General features: G+C 44.8%; 1 protein-coding gene and 1 non-coding gene across 4 annotated transcripts in view; both read right to left on the minus strand.

Annotated features, from left to right (window-relative positions):
- ZNF157 (zinc finger protein 157) overlaps positions 1 to 19,590 on the minus strand; it is a 42,026-nt gene that overhangs the window by 10,695 nt on the left and 11,741 nt on the right. The gene's annotated exons all lie outside the window — the stretch shown is intronic.
- LOC135269999 (small nucleolar RNA SNORA11) lies at positions 11,219 to 11,347 on the minus strand. The gene has a single exon (XR_010338227.1). It is a non-coding gene; the product is annotated as a small nucleolar RNA SNORA11 (small nucleolar RNA).

Consider the following 19,590-nt stretch of genomic DNA (forward strand, 5'->3'; position numbering starts at 1 on the left):
AATAACAAATAAACAAAGTCAAGAGAATAGAGAACAAGAATAATATCCAGGGCACTTGGTTTGGAATTAGAGAAAGCCATACCTGGAACCCAAGTCTAGATATCTAGACTAGTGTCATGGTTCACAACATCATATTCAGTCACTCGTTTATATATAGATAATGCAGGGTTTTTTTTCTATGCTCGAGTTCTCTGATTCCTTTGTCGTCTGCATTCTGCTGTCAAGTCCATTTCTGAGTTTCCATTTGATTATTGTATTTTTAAGCTCTAAAATTTCAATTTGGTTACTTTTTATATCTTTTTGCTTGTGTTTGTTTCAGACAGATTCTCCCTCTGTCTGTCAGGTGCACGGGGTTTCACCATGTTGGCCAGGTTGGTCTCAAACTCCTGACTTCAAATGATCCACCCAGCTCAACCTCAGAAAGTGCTGGGATTACAGTGTGAGCCACTGCAACTGGCAACTTTTTATGTCTTTTATTTCTTTGCTGAGGATTTATTTATGGAAACCTTCTAAAAAAATGTGAGTGTGTTCATAATTGTTGAAGTATTCTTATGACGGCTACTTTAAAATCCTTGTCAGGTAATTCTAAACTCTGTATTATCTCAGTGCTGGCACCCATTGATTGCTTTTCTCATTCAAATTGAAATATTCCTGGTTCTTGATATAACATATAACTTTTGGAGCTTTGTATAATGAGTAAACAATATCTTGGTTGGGCGACATAGCTCACTCCTGTATCTCAGCAATTTGGGAGGTGAGGCAGGCAGATCACTTGAGCCTAGACGTTTAAGACAAGCCTAGGCAACATGGCAAAACCCCGTCTCTACTAAAAATACAAAAAATTAGCCGGTGTGGTAGCATACACTTGTGGTCCCAGCTACTTGGGAGGCTGAGGTGGGAGAAGCACCTTGGCCCAAGCAGTCAAGGCTCCAGTGAGCCGACTTCCTGCCACTGCACTCTAACCTGGGTGACAAGAGTGAGACCCTGTCTCAAAAAAAAATATAGTAACTAGACATTGAGGTATTATAGTACAAGACTCTGGAGTTTTGTTTTTGTTTTTGTTTTCAAGACAAGGTTTCACTCTTCTTGCCCAGGCTGGAGTGCAGTGGTGCGATCTCAGCTCACTGCAACCTCCAACTCCTGGGTTCAAGCGATTCTCCTGCCTCAGCCTCTCTAGTAGCTGGGATTACAGGCACTCACCACCACATTCAGCTAATTTTTTTTTTTTTTTGTATTTTTAGTAGAGAGAGACAGGGATTCACCATATTGGCCAGGCTGGTCTCGAACTCCTGACCCCAGGTGTTCCACCCACCTCAGTCTCCCAAAGTGCTGAGATTACAGGTGTGAGCCACCAAGCCCAGCCTGGAGCTTTATTTAATCATCTGATTTAATGTACCCTATTCAGGTGATGGTGACACTAAAAACCCAGACTTCACCACTCTGCAATATATGCATGGAACAAAGCTGTACTTGTATCCTCTAAATCCATAAAAACTTTTTTAAAAAATTTACCAGCCGGGCATGGTGGCTCACGCCTGTAATCCCAACATTTTGGGAGGCCGAGGTGGGCAGATCATGAGGTCAGGAGTTTGACACCAGCCGGGCCAACACAGTGAAACCCCATCTCTACTAAAAATACAAAAAATTAGCTGGGTGTGGTGATGGGTGCCTGTGATCCCGGCTGAGGCAGGAGAATCGCTTGAACCTGGGAGGCGAAGGTTGCAGTGAGCCAAGATCACGCCACTGCACTCCAGCCCAGGCAGCAGTGTGAGACTCTATCTCAAAAAAAAAAAAAAATTACCAAATGCAAACAATGAAGTAACAGCAACAGCCTATATAAGCCAAAAACTACAAGAATGCAAAAAGAAATAGAAATATTCTCTAATGGGAGACTTTTAAGATACCATTCACAGAATGAGACAGATTAAATGGACAAAACATAAGTAATAATATAAAAGACCTAAACCACATAATCAGTAAGGTTGACCTTTTGGATGTATATATATATATATTGAACACCACACCCTGATCATCATATAGAATATACTTTTTCTCAAATGCACACAAAATATTCACAAAACTTGGTCAAATACTAGGTCACAAAAAAACCAACCTCAGTAGGTTCCTTAAGATACATAAATTACAAACAACACTGATCACAATCAACAAAACAAATTTAATAATTAGAAATTGACAGCTGGGCGTGGTGGCTCACACCTGTAATCCCAGCACTTTGGGAGGCTGAGGCGGGCGGATCACCTCAGGTCAGGAGTTCGAGACCAGCCTGACCAAAATGGAGAAACCCAGTCTCTACTAAAAATACAAAATTAGCCAGGCATGGTGGCACATGTCTGTAATCCCAGCTACTCGGGAAGCTGAGACAGAAAAATCACTTGAACCTGGGAGGCAGGGGTTGTGGTGAGCGAGATCACGCCATTGCACTGCAGCCTTGGCAACAAGAGTGAAACTCCATCTCAAAAAAAAAAAAAAAAAAAGTAAAGAAATCAAGGAAGAAATTGACAAGTTGCTTCTAAAATTCATATGGAAATGTAAAGGGCCTAGAACAGCCAAAGCAATTTTGAAAAGGAAGAAAAAAGCTAGAGGATTTATAGTGCCTAATTTCAACACTTACTATAAAGCTACAGTTCTCAGTCAGGCATGGTGGCTCTCACCTGTAATCCCAGCACTTTGAGAGGCAGAAGTGGGAGGGTTGCTTGAGCCCAGGAGTTCAAGACCAGCCTGGGCAACATAGTGAGACCCTGTCTCTCCAAAGATAAAAAATTAGTGGGTGTGGTGGCGCACACCTGTGATCCTAGCTACCTGGGAGGCTGAGGTGGGAGGATCGCTTGGGGTAGGGATGTGGAGGCTGCGGTGAGCTGTGATTGTGCCACTGTACTCCAATCTGGGCAACACAGTGAGACTCTGTCTCAAAAAACAAAAAACTGAAGAGCAAGCTAGGACTGACTTAAATGCAATAATGCCATACATCATCAACAGAGGTGGTTGATAAATGCAACAAAAATCCAAGGGCCCACTCAAATGGTGAAATTCTTAGGAATAACCTGGGCAGGATCCACTGCTAACATTCCCCAAACAACAACAAAATGAACCGCCATCACTGCCCACTACCCCTGGTACTATGCAGGAAACACAGTACCTAATCAGGTTACTTGTAATTTGCAGGATGCATGTTCCACATGTGAGACTATTGCTATCTTCCTTCCATTAAACGACACAAAGGAAGGCCATATTTAAGCAGGCTATGTCTGAATTGCAAAGAGCAGAAGCTCTCTTGATGCTTTTGAGCCCTTATATAAGATCCACACTCAGACATGATTTTGAAAATATCTGCAACTTATATTTATAGACTGGAGATTGTGGCAAAATCCTGTGAGTGCTACCCAGCAGCAGTGGCTGAGGTTTTGGACCAGAGAATTTCCAGATGTGGTGGTATGATGATTTTTTTGTGAATGAAAGATATAAAATAATCTTGAAAGCTGAAATACCCATAATGTCTTAGGTGATGTCAGAGAAACATTCTAATAAAGAAGGCAATGCCCAGAAGAGTTCCATAATATAATGGAAACCGTTCATACAATAGCATACTGGAGGACTGTAAGGCAGTACTCATCGTACCAGAATTTCCTCTACGGCCAACTCTGGAACCACCAGAGGAACTGACAGATCCTACTGCCACATGGATGGTACCCTATAAACAGCTCTCGTGACCGAGCACAGGGTCTCATGCCTGTAGTCCCAGCACTTTGGGAGGCCAAGATAGGAGGACTGCTTGAGGCCAGGAGTTCAAGACCAGCCTGGAGAACACAGGGAGAGTCCATCTCTACAAAAAGTATAAAGAATTAGCTAGGCATGGTGGCACGTGCCTGTAGTTCCAGCTACTCAGGTGGCTGAGGCAGGAGGATCGCCCGAGCCCAGGAGGTCAAGGCTGCAGTGAGCCCTAATAGCACCACTGCTCTCCACCTTGGTTACAGAGCAAGACTCTGTCTCGAAAAAGAAAGAAAAGAAACAGAACAGAAGATACTATACCCATTTAGACTGCCATGTTACATTTTTTCAGACCAAGGAGCACACCTTATAGCACATAGAATACAACAATGGGCAAAAAGATAAAACACCAAATGGACATATTATGTTGCGTATCATCCTCAGAGTGGTAGTCTGACAGAGAATTGGAATGGACAATTGAAACATTTGTCAAAGGCTGGATGCAGTAGCTCACGTCTATAATCTCAGCACTTTGGGAGGCCGACTTCGAAGGATCCCTTGAGCTTAAGAGTTTAAGATCAGCCTTGGCAACATAGCAGGATCCTGTCACTAAAATATTAATAATAACCAGAGAGAGAGAGAGAGACAGGAAAGGCCGAGCACGGTGGGTCACATCTGTAATCCCAGCAATTTGGGAGGCCAAGGCAGACAGATCACCTGAGGTCAGGAGTTCAAGACCAGCCTGACCAACATGGCAAAACACTGTCTCTACTAAAAATATAAAAATTAGCTGGGCGTGATGGCACTGGAACCCGGGAGGCGAAGGTTGTGGTGAGCCAAAATCGCACCACTGCAATCCAGCCTGGGCAACAGAATGAGACTCTGTATCAAAAAAAACAGAGAACAGAAAGAGGGCAACATGGCTCATGCCTGTAATATCAACACTTTGGGAGTCTGAGGTGGGAGGATCACTTGAGCTCAAGAATCTGAGGCCAGAATGGGCAACATAGGGAGACCTCATCTCTACAAAAAATACAACAATTAACTAGCCGTCATGTGCATACCTCTAGTCCCAGCTACTCAGGAGGCTGAAGTGGGAGGACTGCTTCAGGCTGCAGTGAGCCAAGGTCACACCACTACACTGCAGCCTGGGAAACAGATCCAGACCCTGTCTCAAAAAATGGGCCTAAAGTGCTGGCTTACACACCTTCCCAAACATGTGCTCACAGTCAACATGAACAGAATCAATGGAATGTTCTTGCTAGATAGATTCCGAGATTCCTCCACTTTTCCAAGAGATGAGGTGCGAAGGTGATGGGGGTAGATGCTAATATTACTACACAATTCTCCCCTATATTACCTAAATTTCTTTCTTCCTGCTTGTTGCAATGGTCCCAGGACCAGGGCTACAACTGCAGGTGCTGGAAGCAGAGATGATCCTTAGCAAGAATCTGTAACTATACTTTAAAATTATATATATATGCCAAAATTCCTATGGGCCTATTGAGATAGATTGTGTCTTCACCCCATCTGACAAAATTGGGGTTGACAGTGAATGCAGATGCACTGTCTAGTGGTTGAGATAGCCCATGAGTTCGGTACCAATATAACCATATGCTACATGAATGGGAAAAGACTAATGGGGAGATTTGCTAGACCAATATTGCTGCCAGCAACCTGGACCAGAACAGTGTGTGGGTAGAAATCAGTGACAAATAGGGAGAAATAGAAATAATAGGCCAGACGTGGTGGCTCATGCCTGTAATCCCAGCACTCTGGGAGTCCAAGGCAGGTGGATCACCTGAGGTCATGAGTTCGAGACCAGCCTGGCCAACATGATGAAACCCCGTCTCTACTAAAAAATACAGGCTTAGCACAGTGGTTCATGCCTGTAATCCCAGCACTCGGAGGCTGAGGCGGGCGGATCGCCTGAGGTCAGGAGTTGGAGACCAGCTTGGCCAACATGGTGAAACCCCGTCTCTACTAAAAATACAAAAATTAACCAGGCGTGGTGGCCGTTGCCTGTAATCCCAGCTAGTTGGGAGCTGAGGCAGGAGAATCGCTTGGACCCAGGAGGCAGAGGTTGTAGTGAGCCGAGATTGCACAACTGCACTCTAGCCTGGGCAAAAAGAGCAAGACTTGTCTAAAAATAAATAAATAAAACACAAAAATTAGCTGGGCATGGTGGCACAAGCCTGTAATCCCAGCTTCTTGGGAGGCTGAGGCAGGAGAATCACTTGAACCTAGGAGGTGGAGGTTGCAGTGAGTCAAGATTGTGCCACTGCAGTCCAATCTCTAGCCTGAGAGAGAGCGAGATTCTCTCTCAAAAAAGACAAGAATAGCTGAAAGTAAAGGAATGAATACATGGGTTATGCAACAAAGGAAATCCACCGTTATGGTATTCCACAAAGCATTGCTTCTGACCAAGGAACTTACTTCACAGCAAAAGGAGTGGGGTAATGGGCTCATGCTCATGGAATTCACAAGTCTCACCATGTTCACAAGTCTTACCATGTTCCTCACCATCATCAGCAGCTGGCTTGATGTAACTGCGGAATGGCTTTTTGAAGACTCAGTTACAGTGTCAACTATAACTTGCCAACAATAGCTTGACGGGCTGGGGCAATGTCCTGCAGGGGTCTGAATATTCTCTGAATCTGCATTTAATATATGGTGTGATTTCTCCCATAGCCAGGATTCACAGGTCCAGGAATCAAGGGAGTAGAAATGCAAATGGCACTATTCACTATTACCCCTAGTAACCAACTGGCAAAATTTTTATTTCCTACTCTCATGATCTTATGCTCTGCTGGTGTAGGGGTCTTTGTTCCAAGAAGAGGAATGCTTCCACCAAGAGACACAACAGTGATTTCACTGAACCGGAAGCTAAGACCTCCACTCGGCCACTTGAGGCTTCTCATGCCTCTGAAGCAACAGGGAAAGAAGGGAGTTGCTGTGTTGGCTGGAGCATCTGAACCTAACTACCAAGATGAAATTGGCTTGCGGCAGGGCCCAGTGGCTCACACCTGTAATCCCAGCACTTTGGGAGGCAGAGGCAGACAGATTACTCGAGGTCAGGAGTTCGAAACCAGCCTGGCCAACATGGTGAAACTCCGTCTTTACTAAAAATACAAAAATTAGCTGGGTGTGGTGGTGGTACGCACCTGTAATCCCAGCTACTCAGGAGGCTGAGGCAGGAGAATTGCTTGAACTTGGGAGGCGGAGGGTGCAGTGAACTAAGATCACATCACTGCACCCCAGTCTGGGCAAGAGCAAGACTCCATCTCAAAACAGAAACAAAAGAAACTGGGTTGCTATTAAACAATGAAGATAAAGAAGAGTAGGCCTGGAACACAGAGGACCCCTTAAAGCACACTACCATGCCCTGTGATTAGAGTCAATTGAAAACTACAACAAACCAATTCATGCAGGACTAACAGTAGCCAACTGATATGGTTTGGCTGTGGACCCACCCAAATCTCATCTTGAATGGTTGCTCCCATAATTCCCACATGTTGTGAGAGGAACCCAGTGGGAGGTAACTGAATCATGGAGGCAGGTCTTTCCTGTGCTGTTCTCATGAAAGTGAATATGTCTCACAAGAACGGATGATTTTATGAAGGAGAGTTCCCCTGCTCATGCTCTCTAGCCTGCCACCATGTAAGATGTGACTTTGCTCCTCTTTCGCCTTCCACCATGATTGTGAGGCCTCCCCAGCCATGTGGAACTGTGAGTCAATTAGACCTCTTTCCTTTATAAATTGGGTATGTCTTTATTAGCAGCGTGAGAACAGACTAATACACCAGACTCTGCAATAATAAAGGTTGGGGTCACCCCACTGGGTAAAGAAGAAGCTCAGGTGTATTAAAATCAATACAGGTTCAGTATCCCCAATCCAAAAATCCAAAATCTTGGCCAGGCACAATGGCTCACGCCTGTAATCCCAGGACTTTGGGAGACTGGGGTGGGTGGATCACCTGAGGTCAGGAGTTAGAGACCAGCCTGGCCAACATGGTGAAACCCTGTCTCTACTAAAAATACAAAATTAGCCAGGCGCGGTGGCACGCGCCTGTAGTCCCAGCTACTCAGGAGGCTGAAGCAGGAGAACTGCTTGAACCCTGGAGGTGGAGGTTGCAGTGAGCCGAGATTGTGCCACTGCACTCCAGCCTGGGTGAGACAGAGCAAGACTCCGTCTAAAAAAAAAATAAAATAAAATCTGAAATGCTCCAAAATCCAAAATCTTTTGAGTGCCAACATGATGCTCAAAGGAAATGCTCATTAAAGCATTTGGAATTCAGATTTTCAAATTAGGGATGCTGAACCAGTAAATACAACTCAAACGTTCCAAAATAAGAAAAAAAAAAATCCAAAACACTTCTGGTCCCAAGTATTTCAGATAAGAGAGCAAACCAAAAGATGCACTAACTAAACATTGAAACATCAGTTGCAAATGAGAGCCAGTCAGAAAGTTTAGTCACTGTTTCATCCCTCATTTGAACCCAAAACACTTTGGAAAACTTTCAGTGCAGAAGTGTTGAGTTTTGTGATACACCACCTACCTCTCCTGGCACAGAGTCATATATATTAAACAAGAGGAGACAGATCAGGGCATGTCATTGCCTCAAAAGGAGCCTAACAGAAGGTCAAATCAAAGACCTACCGAGAACCTCACTGTCAAGAGTGAACAGACTAACCAAAATACTTGAAAAGGTAAGTGGAAGAACAAAGAGATCAAGAGGGAAACTGAGTAGGAAAACTGAAAGAGAAATGCTGGCTATCAAAAGAAACAAGAACAATTGACAAAAAGAATGTAAGAGCGAAGGAACAGGAAAGGCAGAATATGGGGCAGCTGAAAGACATATGAAACAGACAACTGCATAGGATCATGCAGACTGCTGCTCATTTTACAAAGACCAGAAAAGAGAGAGGGAGAGAGAGAAGCTGCCAAAGCTGCTGCTCTGCTAAAAACAGGTAGAAATGGAATTCTAGAGGAAATCTTTTTTTTTAGTTTTATTTTTTGAGACAGAGTTTCTCTCTTGTTGCCCAGGCTGGAATGCAATGGTGCGATCACGAGGTCAGGAGTTCAAGACCAGCCAGGCCAACATGGTGAAACCCTATCTCTACTAAAAATACAAAATTATGCAGGAGAAAGAAGCACTACTGCAATCATTCAATTCTGTCTTTTTGATGATTCTCCCTTCACAGATCAGTTTCGGAAGTTCCTTAAGAAACAGCACAGCAGTTTGAGGCACAGGCAGGAAGACTGACTACATCCAAGGTGCACTCTTCCCGTGGGGACATTTGGTCCCTCTTGGGGACAATATTTTATCCATTCCCGGTCATCTGGATATTGACTAGCACTTCCTTATTTAGTAATGCTCCTCCCACACAGACTTCTTTGAGAACAAAATCATCAGAAAACTCAAATTGTGCATCATCTACCAACTCAGAAAAAAATAGAACCAGCCAGAAAAAGAGTGCTGGAAAAGCATGAAGACATCAAAAAGGAAGGGAAGATAGACTGAAGATTCAAGAGGACAGACTGAAGATTTCAAAGATGAAAACACGTAGAATACAAATTCTACTCAGATGTAGAAAGACAAGTACAGTACAGTCTCCAATAACCACTGCTTCCTGTTATTTTTCTTTGAGACAGGGTCTTGCTCTGTCACCCAAGCTGGAGTGCAGTGGCATGATCTTGGCTCACTGCAGCCCCAACCTTCTGGACTCAAGCAATACTCCCACCTCAACCTCCCAAGTAGCTGGTACTACAGGCATTTGCCACCACACCCGGCTAATTTTTGTATTTTTTTGTATTTTTGGTAGAGACGGGGTTTTGCCAAGTTGGCCAGGCTGGTCTTGAACTCCTGACCTCAAGTGATCCGCCTGCCTCAGCTTCCCAAGTGCTGGGATTACAGGTGTGAGACACTGTGCCCGGCCTTCCATCTTGTAGTTTTTAAGTATTACTTAAAAACTGAAGGAGATTGGCCAGGCGCGGTGGCTCACGCCTGTAATCCCAGCACTTTGGGAGGCCGAGGCAGGCAGATTACCTGAAGTCAGAAGTTCAAGACCAGCCTGACCAATATGATGAAACCTCATCTCTACTAAAAATACAAAAATTAGCCGGGTGTGGTGGCATGCTCCTGTAGTCCCAGCTACTTGGCAGGCTGAGACAGGAGAATCACTTGAACCCGGGAGGCAGAGATTGCAGTGAGTTGAGATCACACCATTACACTCCAGCCTGGGTAACAAGAGTGAAACGCCATCTCAAAAACAAAAACAAAAACAAAACGAAACTGAATGAGACCAAGCAGGGAGGATCGCTTAAGCCCAGGAGCTCGAGACCAGAGTGGGGAGCATAGGGAGACCTTGTATCTACAAGAAATTAAAAAATCAGTCAGGCATGGTGGTGTGTGCCTGTAGTCCCAGCTAGTCAACAGGCTGAGATGGGAAGATCTGCTTGAGCCTGGGAGATTGAGGCTGCAGTTAACTGTGATCAGGCCACTGCACTCATGCCTGGCCAGCAGAGCAAGACTCTCTCTTGGAAAAAAATATTAATGGCTCACACCTGTAATCCAGCACTTTCAGAGGCTGAGGTAGGCAGATCACTTGAGGCCAGTAGTTCAAGACAAGCCTGGTCATCATGGTGAAACCCCGTCTCTACAAAAATTAGCCAGGCGTGTTGGTGGGTGCCTGTAATCCCAGCTACTAGGGAGGGTGATGCAGGAGAATCGCTTGAACCCAGGAGGAAGAGGTTGCAGTGAGCCAAGATTGCACTACTGCACTCCAGCCTGGGCAATAGAGCAAGATTCTGTCTCAAAGAATAAAATAAAATAAATATATATTTTTAAAGCCAAGTATGGTGGCACACGCCTATAATCCTAGCTACTTGGATGGCTGAAGCAGGAGAATTGCTAGAACCCAGGAGTCGGAGGTTTCAGTGAACCAAGATCACGCCATTGTACTCCAGCCTGGGCAACAGAGCAAGACTCTGCCTCAAAAAAAAGAAAAAAGAAAAAAGAAAAAAATTGATGAAAAAAGTATTTTCAAAAAGACAAACAGCCACAGGAGACCTGTAATATCACTTATGACAAGGTCGTCATTGAAAACATTGTTTCCGGCCAGATGTGGTGGGTCACACCTATAGTCCCAGCACTTTGGGAGGCTGAGGTGGGTGGATGGCTTGAGGTCAGGAGTTCAAGACCAGCCTGGCCAACATGGTAAAACTGCGTCTCTACTAAAAATACAAAAAATAGTTGGGTGTGGTGGCAGACACCTGTAATCCCAGCTACTCGGGAGGCTGAGGCAGGAGAATTGCTTGAACCTGTGAGGCGGAGGTTGCAGTGAGCTGCGATAGCACCACTGTACTCCAGCCTGGGCAAAAGAGTGAGACTCCATCTCAAAAAAAGAGCAAAAGAGAAAGAAAATATTGTTTCCATCATCCATATAAAGAAGATTTAACAAAGTTGTTTTTTTTTTTTTTTTTTTTTTTGCATGTGGGGCATTTGTTCATAGAGAGGTCACAAGTTTTGTGCCCCTCGTGACAATGACCCCAGATTCCTGTTCGGTGTATTGTAAACAGAGGAAGCATTCTTCAGGCCCCCTGCTCTGAGCACACCCCAGAAGATTTCTTGACGTTCAAGTATTAGGAACTGCCGCATGCAGTGGCTCATACCTGTAATCCCACCAACTGAGGAGGCTGAGGCAGGAGGAGTGCTTGAGGCCAGGAGTTCGAAACTAGCCTGGACAACATAGTGAGACTCTGTCTCTACAAAAATAAAAATTAAAAAATTAGCCAGGCATGTTGGTGTGTGCCTGTGGTCCCAGCTATTCAGGAGACTCAGGTGGAAGATCTTGACTCAAAAAAAAAAAAACAAAACAAAACATAGCCAAGCACTGCGGCTCAGGCTGGAATCCCAGCACTTGGGGAGGCTGAGGCAGGAGGATGGCTTGAGCTAAGGAGTTCAGGACCAGCCTGGGCAACATAGTGAGACCTCATCTCTACTAAAAATCAAAAAAATTAGCTGGACGGGGTGACAAGCACCTGTAGTCCCTGCTACTCAGGAGGCTTAGGTGGGAGGATCACTTGAGTACAGCAGTTCAACGCTGCAATGAGCTATGATTGTGCCACTGCACTCTAGCCTGGGATGAAGCAAGACCCTGTCTCTAAGAAAATAATAACAATAAAGTAATAAAAAAATTTTTAAGTATCAGGAACTCTCCACTATAAAGGAATTATTGATTTCTCTATACAAGCATTGTAATTCGGCTGGGTGCAGTGGCTTATGCCTGTAATCCCAGCACTTTGGGAGGCCAAGGCAGCCGGATCATCTGAGGTCAGGAGTTTGAGACCAGCCTGGCCAACATGGTGAAACCCCATCTCAACTAAACATACAAAAAAAATTCGCTGGGCGTGGTGGTGCATGCCTGTAATTCCAGCTATTCAGGAGGCTGAGATGGGAGAATTGATTGAACCCAGGAGGCAGAGGTTGCAGTGAGCAGAGATTGTGCCACTGCACTCCAGGCTGAGCAATGAGTAAAACTTCAAAAAAAAAAAAAAGAAAAGGAAAAGAAACATTGTAATTCTTGTTTTGTTTTGAGACAGTCTTGCTCTGCCTCCCAGGCTGGAGTGCAATGGCACAATCTTAGTTCACTGCAACCTCTGCCTCCTGGGTTCAAGCGATTCTCCTGCCTCAGCCTTCCAAGTAGCTGGGATTACAGGCATACGCCACCACACCTGGCTAATTTTTGTATTTTTAGTAGAGATGGGGTTTTACCATGTTGGCCAGGCTGGTCTCGAACTCCTGACCTCAGGTGATCCGCCCACCTCGGTCTCCCAAAGTTATAGGTGTCAGCCACCGTGCCAGACCGAAGCATTGTAATTCTTGATTGTACCTCCTGCTCTGCTGTGTCTTCCTAGAATATACAGATTAAGCAAGACTTCAGAGCCAGGCATGGTGGCTCATGCCTGTAATCCCAGGACTTTGGGAGGCCAGGGCGGGCAGATCACTTGAGCTCAGGAGTTCAAGACCACCCTGACCAACATGGTGAAACTTTGTCTCTAATAAAAACACAAAAATTAGCAGGGCATGGTGGTGCATGCCTGTAGTCTCAGCTACTTGGGAGACTGAGGGACAAAATCCCTTGAACCCAGGGGACAGAGATTTCAGTGAGCCAGAGATCACATCACTGCACTCAAGCCTGGGCACCAGCCTGGGCGACAGTCTGGCCGACAGCCTGGCCGACAGAGTGAGACTCCATCTCAAAATAAAACAAAAGACTGCATAGTTTTCTTGTTCAGTAGGATTGCTGACACCCATGCTTACTTTCTAAAACTTGTATTGATATTTTCTTCTTTTTTACTTCCTTTTATCCTAATACTTATCTATTTATACTAGAAGTGTCCTAAAATACACAGGAAACAAAGGCAACAAGTAAATAAATAACAAATAAATAAGGGCAGATTGGGAGCCGGGTGGGGTGGTTCATGCCTGTAGTCCCAGCACTTTTGGAGTCCGAGATGGGTGGATCACTTGAGGTCCAGAGTTCAAGACCAGCCTGGCCAACATGGTGAAACTCCATCTCTACTAAAAATACAAAAATTAGCAGGGTGTGATGGTGCACGTGTCTGGTCCCCACTACTCGGGAGGCTGAGGTAGGAGATTGCTTGAACCTGGGAGGCAGAAGTTGCAGCAACCCAAGATTGCGCCACTGCACTCCAGCCTGGGCGATGAAGCAAGACTCCGTCTCAAAAAAAAAAAAGTCACATACTGCATAATTTCTTTTATATAACAACATTTTAGAGACAGAGAACAGATTAGTGTCAGGGGTTGGGGACCTGGGGCGGGATAGGTGGCAGGCACAAGGGTAGCAGGTGTGGTTGTGAAAGGGCAGCAGGAGACATCCCGGGATTGTGCCAATGGCCACATCCTGGTTGTGATATTGTGCTGCTGTTCTGGAAGGTGTCACCATTGGAGGAAACTGGATAAGGTGCACATAGGATCTCTCTGTATTATTCCTACAATTGCATGGGAATCAATACTGATCTCAAAAACAAAGTTTAATTTTTTTTTTTTTTTTTGAGACAGAGTTTCACTCTCGTTGCCCAGGCTGGAGTGCAATGGTGCAATCTTGGCTCACCACAACCTCCTCCTCCCAGGTTCAAGTGACTCTCCTGCCTCAGCCTCCGAGTAACTGGGATTACAGGCATGTGCCACCATGCCCGGCTAATTTTGTATTTTTAGTAGAGAAAGGGGTTCTACATGTTGGTCAGGCTGGTCTCAAAATCCTGACCTCAGGCGATCTGCCCACCTCGGCCTCCCAAAGAGCTGGGATTACAGGCATGAGCCACTGTGCCTGGCCTACAAAGTTTAATTTTTAAAAATGCATAGCTCACCTAGGATGATTGTTGTGTAACTGGTTTAGACCGTGGCTACATAGTAGTAACCAGAGAGTGGGCAGAACAAGGTGGGGTAGGAGGGAATCTCCTGGACACAGAAGAGAACAAGCAAGAACATGGTGGTGGTGGCAGATTAGTGCCCTCAAATAGTTGAAAAATTTTTTTAAAAAAAAAGAAAAGAAAAGAACATGGTGGTGGGAGCCACACTGCCTGGGTATGAATCTTGGGATCTGACTCATGCTCGTGCTGTGACCCTGGCTAAGTTACTGCCTTCCTCTGAGACTCAGTGTCCTCATCTGTGAGATGTGGGTGAATTCATATGTGGAATCACAGCTGGGCACAGTGGCTCATGCCTGTAATTCCAGCACTTTGGGAGACCGAGGTGGGTGCAGGAGTTCAAAACCAGCCTGACCAACATGGTGAAATCCCGTCTCTACTAAAAATACAAAAATTAGCTGGGTATGGTGGCGGGAGCCTGTAATACCAGCTACTCAGGAAGCCAAGGCAGGAGAATTGCTTGAACCCGGGAGGCGGAGGTTGCAGTGAGCCAAGATCGAGGCACTGCACTACAGCCTGGGCAACAAGAGCAAGACTCTGTCTCAAACACACACACACACACACACACACACACACACACAAATGTGGAATCGCTTAGGGCAGGACCTGAAAGAGAGCTAGCACTCGAGAGTTTGTTATTCTTTCTATCATTTCACCTAGGAAGGATATGCTTAACTGGAAATGCTAGGTGGACTTCTTAGAGTGACGCCGTAAAATCCATTATGTGAATATTTACCTCAAGAGAATTTCACTCTTCATGGTCTGGGAACAACTAACATATATTCTATATACTCACTTGTATGGCTATTCAGATCTGCTATATTACTTCATTCTTCATCATCGTTATCCCAATTTATATGATGAAAAGAATATATATTTGTAAATAATTAAGTACTGTTATTTAATTAAATCTTCGAAGAGTCATGAAAAGCAAAGAAGGACCCTTCTTAACTGAAGAACACTAAAGTGATGACAAGTAAATGTTAAACATAATCCTAAATTGGATCCTTTTGCTATAATGGACGCTATTGGGACATCCAAACACGATGAAGTCCATTCACCATGGAATGGCCATCCACAAACCAACCAGCTCTTTGTTGGTCAATTGAGAGCTGGGGCACTGTCCAATCAATGACAGAAAAGACCAGCTCCTCCTCCATCAGTCCTGGCGGAAAAGAGTCTACCTGGTTGTGAAAACCACTAACTCCGCACTCCCCTGGCAGCATATTCTTCTACAAACCATTTCCATGTAATTATGGAACTCCTCTGGGCATTGCTCTTCCTATTGGAGCATTACACCATCACCCAAGACATCATGGATATTTTAGGTTTCAAAATTCTTTTATGTCCTTCAATCATAAGGGCACTTTCAATTAATGTCTAATCCAAGCTCAACTGGAAATTCTCTGGTCCAAAGTCCCAGGTTACCACTGGGAGGCGCTCTTAGGCTTTTGTCATAAGTGCCAGTCTCTGCTCCACAAAAGGCTATTGTACAGAGAATCTGTCTGTGCCAGCACCTGAGGTTCTATTCTATACTTCGTGGGCTTGGGCAATCTTACTGGTTCCCATTTAGCATGTCCAAATAATATTGCTTGAAGGGTGGATTTACAATACTAGAGAGGGGAAACATTCCACAGTCAGATATAATCTCAATCTCCATAATACATTGAGGTAAAAGAGATGCAACCATTTCACATAAAGCCTGTTCAAATCTATAAATTTTCCAAACTTTCACCTCAATCCCATCAACCCTTACGTTCTTCCATTGGGCTTTCATTAACAGGTTTGAGTGTCACAATACTAGTTAGAGGAAGTGTTCCCTGTCAGTCATCATATCCATTCCCATAAAACATTCAGGTAAAACCTGTTTCTTTTTATTTTTTTTTTTAACTTTTTATTTATTTATTCTTGAGACTGAGTCTCGCTCTGTCACCCAGGCTGGAGTGCAGTGGCATGATCTCGGGCTCACTGCAGCCTCCCCATCCCAGGTTCAAGCGATTCTCCTGCCTCAGCCTCCCAAATAGCTGAGATTACAGGTGAACGCCACCACACCGGCTAATTTTTTTTTTTTTTGTATTTTTACTGGGTTTTACCATGCTAGCCAGGCTGGTCTCGAACTCCTGACCTCAAGTGATCCACCTGCCTCGGCCTCCCAAAGTGGTGGGATTACAGGCATGAGCCACCACGCCCAGCCACAAAGCCTATTTAAACACATTCCAATTTTCACCCAAATGTACACCTCAATCCTATCAACTGTTACATTTTTTTCTTTTATTCTTTTTTATTTACTTTCTAATCAGTCTGTGCTTATCCATTATCAACTGTTACATTTCTATATTCTCCCAATCTAGTTGTAGCCCATGTTACAGCTTCACTAATGGATTTTGGTACCACAGTGTAAGAGGCTTCCATGTAAAGGACTCCTAGGAAGTTCTCTTTTCCTCCCATTTTACCCATAAACTTCTCTTCTCCACCCATTTTATGTGCAAAAAGCTTTGGGTCCCCATCTCAGGATGGATTCAAATAATCTTTGCCCTCGGTGGGTATTTTGTTTTGTTTTGTTTTTTTCTGAGACATAGTCTCACTCTGTCCCCCAGGCTGGAGTGCAGTGGCATGATCATGGCTCACTGCAGGCTTGATCTCCCGGCTCAAGTGATCCTCCCACCTCAGCTTCCCAAGTAGTACTGGGATTACAGGCGTGTGCCACCATGCTCAGCTAATTTTTTTTTTTTAATTTTTTTGTAGAGATGGGATTTCATTATGTTGCCCAGGCTGGTTTTGAATTCCTGGGCTCAAGCGATCCAACTGTCTCAGCCTTCAAAGTGCTGGGAATATGGGCCTGAAACACCTCCAAAACTGACCTTGGTCAATTTTTATCTTGACTAATCTACCTGGCTAATGCCCAAGGCAGTTGATGGTGGAGTTCTCATTGTAATTTTTGCCTTACAGCTTTTTAAATTCCTCCCACACTGGGATAAATGGAGCCAACTTGTTGAGGGCCTGTTAATGTTTGGGTACCCAGCAGGATCCCTTTGGCCCACCCAACCTTGATGGTGCTGTCTTAAGACTTCTATTTCAACATCATCAGTTTACACTCTTTATTCATCCCTTTTTTTTTGGGGGGGGGGGGTGAGACAGAGTCTCACTCTGTCGCCCAGGTTGGAGTGCAGTGGCACAATCTCGGCTCACTGCAACCTCTGCTTCCTGGGTTCAAGTGATTCTCCTGCCTCAGCCTTTGTTGAATAAATCTCTTCTAATATTATACAGAGTTTGACTCTTTTCATGGACAGGGTAAATGCACTTTACAGTGGCTTTGAGCAAGTTTGGCATGCTAGCTGGGACTACAGGCATGCACCACCACGCCCAGCTAATTTGTATTTTTTAGTAGAGATGGGGTTTCACAATATGTTGGCCAGGCTGGTCTCCAACTCCTGACCTCAGGTGATCTACCCACCTGGGCCTCTCAAAGTGCTGGGATTACAGGTGTGAGCCACTGTACCCGGCCATCCCATTTCTTTTTCTTTTTCTTTTTTTTTCTAAGACGGGGTTTCACCCTGTTGGTCAGGCTGGTCTTGAACTCCCGACCTCAGGTGATCCGCCTGCCTAGGCCTCCCAGTACAGGCGTGAGCCACTGCGCCCGGCCATCCCATTTCTTAATAGCCACTGAGAGATTTCCACTTTGCAGCTAGACTTGACTCTTCCCTTGGCTTCTCCCCATTTTCTTGTTAACTTAATGTTTTCATTAGCATCTGTGGGACCCCTGAAGGAAAGCTGAGGCAGCAATTTCAATGAGGCTTTTGGGACTATTGCTGTATTTTGCAGCTGTAAGGTTATATGGGGTGCCTATGCAAAAAGACCCCTTAACCATAGCTGAATACGGCCTGGGTAATGGGCATATTCAGCAGGTGAATATCATAGGCGCCATAAAGCCAGTCCCACATGGCCTGCATATGAAGCATATCAGCTGCTTCATCGGGGTGCTCCTCTTGGCATACGTTAGACAGTCCCCATACTTAGGGTTGTGAAAGGAAAATAAATCTCGGGACTCCAAAATCATTAAGCCAAAGGGTGTTAGGTGAACCTGCCTCACATTTTATTCCCATATAAGATAGCTACAAAGATAAAGGCTACAGGCCTCCCTCTTGTGGGCCTCAAGATCTTTACCTTAAGATATTCTGTCGAATTTCACTCCAGCAACGTAAACTGATAGCTTATCTTCACAGGTGCAGGACGACAAAGGACAGACAGAACTCAAAGTCCTCCCTCTGCTCACCTGAGACAAATGCCGATCTGATTGTTTCCCCAGCCCTACTACTGTTCCATTAAGCCAGACGAAAACATAAGTGACTATTCTACCCCTTCTCACATGTAAATTATGCATTCAGTGAAAAGCTGATCAAAGACCCAAGAGAATGCAACCTTTTGTCTCTTAACTACCTATGACCTGGAAGCCCCCACTTCAAGTTGTCTCGCCTTTCCAGACCAAATCAATGGACATCTTACACAGACTGATTGATGTCTCCTGTCTCCCTACAATGTATAATATCAAGCTGTGGCCTGAGCACCCTGGGTACCTGTTCTCAGTATCTCCTGACTGCTGTGTCACTTGCCATTGGTCACTCATATTTGGTTCAGAATAAATCTCTTCAAATATTTTACAGAGTGTGACTCTTTCCGCAGACAGGGTAAACACACTTTACAATGGCTTTGAGTGAGTCTGGCATGCTAGGTCTTGCCTCATGAATAACTTATTGTGTTTTTGTGTGTCTGGCTCAAGTAGAGCCATCTGTGATTGGTCACTATGAGCTGTGGGTCCTGCCTCAACCCAGACACGCTCTTCCACTCTACAGCATTCAAAACCAGACATACCAGCCCTATAAATTAGTTACTCTCACAATCCATTTCAGTAAAGGATTTTCTGGCACTATTAAGTGATTATAGTAAGGTCACAGGATACAAAGTTAATAAAAGTCAATTGTTTTCCTATATATCTGACATGAACAATCAATATTTGATATTAAAAACACAGGCCAGGCACGGTGTCTCATGCCTGTAATCCCAGCACTTTAGGAAGCCGAGGCGGGCAGATCACAAGGTCAGGAGTTCGAGACCAGCCTGGCCAGCATGGTGAAACCCTGTCTCTACTAAAAATACAAAAATCAGCTGGGCATGGTGGTGTGCGCCTATAATCCCAGTTACTCGTGAGGCTGAGGTGGGAGAATCACTTGAACCTGGGAGACAGAGGTTTCTGGGAGCCGAGATTTCGCCACTGCACCCCAGCCACTGCACAGAGCGAGTCTCCATCTCAAATAATAATAATAATAATAATTCACACAGAGCTGGCTGTTCAAAGATCCGGAGTTTTATTACTACTCAAATCAGTCTCCTCGAGCATTTGGGGATCAGAG

The sequence above is a fragment of the Aotus nancymaae genome, unplaced genomic scaffold (genome assembly GCF_030222135.1).
Source record: "Aotus nancymaae isolate 86718 unplaced genomic scaffold, 86718_ANA_hifiasm-v0.15.2.pri h1tg000058l, whole genome shotgun sequence".
In the NCBI taxonomy this organism is placed as follows: Eukaryota; Metazoa; Chordata; class Mammalia; order Primates; family Aotidae; genus Aotus; species Aotus nancymaae.